The 3,232-nt window shown below is 37.1% G+C and overlaps 1 protein-coding gene across 12 annotated transcripts in view; it reads right to left on the reverse strand.

Moving 5' to 3' along the window:
- The window catches only part of ABLIM1 (actin binding LIM protein 1), a 197,014-nt gene that overhangs the window by 82,734 nt on the left and 111,048 nt on the right, over positions 1-3,232 (reverse strand). The window lies entirely within an intron of this gene.

Consider the following 3,232-nt stretch of genomic DNA (forward strand, 5'->3'; position numbering starts at 1 on the left):
ATGGAGGGGGAAGGGGGAAGCAGGGCACCCATTGCCAAATAGCCAAGCACACAAATTGCAGCCTTGCCTAATATTTAGAAATCCTAGATGCCTGCACAACAGCTTCTCTGGAAAGACAATATGGACTGTAACAAACACAGGTGTGTTAGTGTGTAGCTAGAACACAATAGAAAGTGGAAAGAGCTTAAGATAGTACAAACCAGGCAATCATGATGTTGTATAAAAAAAACCTGGACACTGTTTAAAACATAAATAGTAATTCCCAAGATACATTACTTATATTACTCCTTTATCAGGCCCCAAAGAAAGCAACTTCCTGTCTTTGGCAGAACCTTTTAAACCCTGAACTATCCAAGCCATCAACATCACATTCTTTGTCAGTGTTATCTAGCTGTCCCCTCCTTCTGGGCTGCTCTACATCTGTCCCAGGCACCTTGCTTTACAGATCACATCTCATTTATCAACCTGTCATATGAAATAAAACAATAACAAAACCAAACACCACCCATTTCATTTGTCTGCAAAGCTATTTACAGGTATTTTGAGTTAGATTTCCTGCCAAATAAAGGAAAATCCCAGCACTAGTGTACTGTGTCCATCTAGCAGTGTCTAAGGAACAGCGTTGACTAAATTATGAATTACCATTACTGTATAGCATCTGCACACTGATAAAGCCTATCTTAGAAAATGAGAATAAAAAAGGAGTCACTGAAGTGGTTCTTCAAGGAAATAGGTATAATTATTCCAGGTAACACGTGTGTGGTAAAAGAAATATATTATTAATATAAATAAGGTAAATAAGTACTATGGACACAATATTAAACAAAAAAGGAAAATGAATTATTCAACATTTTTCCTTCTGATTTTCACTGGTGTGTCCTATAAAAGAGTGTAAAAATATTCAGGTTCATGTAATTCAAGATGTTAACCCCTGTATTTAGAGGCATTTGATTTTCCTTGACATCATCCAAGAAAAGCTGTCAATAAGCCTTTAATTTATGTGAAGTAAGAGACATCAGAAAATGGCATGTCAACATTAATGCAGACATTCTAATGGATAGAAGGCTTCCTTTCACATTATACAAACCAATTAAACCCGATATACTTTCAGTCTATTGAATTTTATCACTTCCAACTTTCTTTGTTTCAAGGAAAGCCTCCTCTAGTAATCTACTTGGAAGTAATCAGAAGAAACTGATAGCAATATAGGATATAAAATAGGTGCATAGCATGAATGAGATTCTCTTCCAAAAGAAACTGTAGGAAAAAAAAAAAAATCCTTTCAAAAAAGGGCAAAGTGTTAGAAGAAATTGATGTGTACGATTCAGCCAGCAGGAGAGACGTGGAAGCAATCTGGAACAGCTTACACTAATTAAAATTTACTCTCCAGTGCCAGCAAGAAAGACTTCTCCGTATCTAAGTCAACTTTTGCATAAAGCTAAAGCAGCAGCTGGTGTATCTTTGAAGACAGAGGACAATTCATTAGTATTCTTTTAATTGAGTTTTCCCTGAACTTATAAACACATGCTGGTCTCACTTTTATTTGTTCGGTTTGGAGAGTTTTGCTCTAAAATGACCAGAATTTCTGTATCTTTCTGCAAGTCTTTGTCCATAGAAGAACAAGACACACAGTGGCGGGTATTTGCAGATTTAGAAGTAGTGAACTCTGAAGTGTTACGATAAGGCTTGAGGTTAAGTGTGTACTGATAAGGCAATTTTCCCAGCAGGACCCAATTCTGATTAATAAAAAAATTAAAAAATCCCATCACAAGTAGCAGGGAATATTGTTATAATCCTTGATGCCGATGACTTCAGTGTGGGACCCAAGCAACCATTCAAGCAGAGACCATGGCTATCAGGAAGTGACTCTCCAGCTCTTTTGCTTGCTCACTATCAGATGACTCCAGCCTACCGTTCGCCGGGGGGCATTTTGGCACCTGGAGTCACATACCCGGCAAGTGGCCACATTGCTGGACAAGAGAGCCACTTTTTGAGAGCCAGATGCAGTGTGATCTAGATAGTTCTGTCACTGGAGACCAGTCATTTGGGAACCAGTGCTGTGACGTGCTTAGACACAGAATGTCAGTACCATCCAAGGTCCCTGTGCCTTGCAGTTCCTTGCCAATTATGCTTCCTAAATATCAGCAATTCAAATACAATTTCAACATCATTCCTTTGTCTCAGAAGGATTGTCTGGGTGCCTGAAGTACCTCATACATTTCCGTGTTGGTTTGTAAATCTTATAAGCCGTTTTTTTCAGGTTCCTAAATTCTTAACTGATTAGGTCTGTGCATTTTCAGCTCCAAATCTACAGCTATAGTGGAAAAGTATCACTTCACAGACAGAAAGTCATGACAACAAAAGAAGTCTCTCATTTTTCATTTTGCTAAGTGTCTGATTACATGTTCTCAGGCAAATCAGATAACCTGAGATTCACTTGACTCATCCGTTGAGCACAAACCACCTTTGCCTTTACATTGCACTTTATAATCCTAGGATCTCAAAGCCAAGAACCAATACAAAATACACAGTGTCTCTCTGATGGAAACCAATGTTGGTTGGAAAACTACCTCGTGTCACATGGAAATCTGTGGCCATTTTGAATTATAAAGCTAATCGGTAATGATTTTCCCAGTATAGAGTGCTGTGTACAATCCAGGAGTCAGAGAAAGAATCAGAAAACCCCAAAGATTAAAAAAATTAACCACCAGAGGCACAGATTAATATCAGTAATTTACAAATTAGCTTCTAAAAGCATTAAAACCCAACAGCAAACCAAGTTAATTTCCCTCCCAAGCTTTCTTCATTCTCTCTCTTTCCCCTTAACGTGCTTTCTCTCTTTCTTATAATGGTTTCTTGAGGTTCTAATCACAGAATCATTGTGGTATCAGTCCACTGGAAGCATAATTCTGGCAATACTCCTTTTGAAGAACAATTTAATTAAATTAAAGTGTTAAATAGTAGAAGAAATTTAATTTCCTCTGACTTTGTCCTTTTTTGAATACTTAAACCTATACAATTATACATGAAAAAAAATTGAATCTATCACCGCTGAAACCTCAGGAGTCATCAATTAGATATTTTTCCAGTGCCTATAAAAGAAAAACCAACCCTTTTAAAAATCCAGTCATGGGGGAAAAGTCATTTTTTCATATTGAAATGTGTAAGTGCCCTCTTCCCACCTGTAGTATCAGACACTTTTAACAAAAAAAAAAAAAAAAAAAAAAAAAAA

Source organism: Calidris pugnax, unplaced genomic scaffold (genome assembly GCF_001431845.1).
Source record: "Calidris pugnax isolate Ruff unplaced genomic scaffold, ASM143184v1 scaffold4, whole genome shotgun sequence".
Classification (NCBI taxonomy): Eukaryota; Metazoa; Chordata; class Aves; order Charadriiformes; family Scolopacidae; genus Calidris; species Calidris pugnax.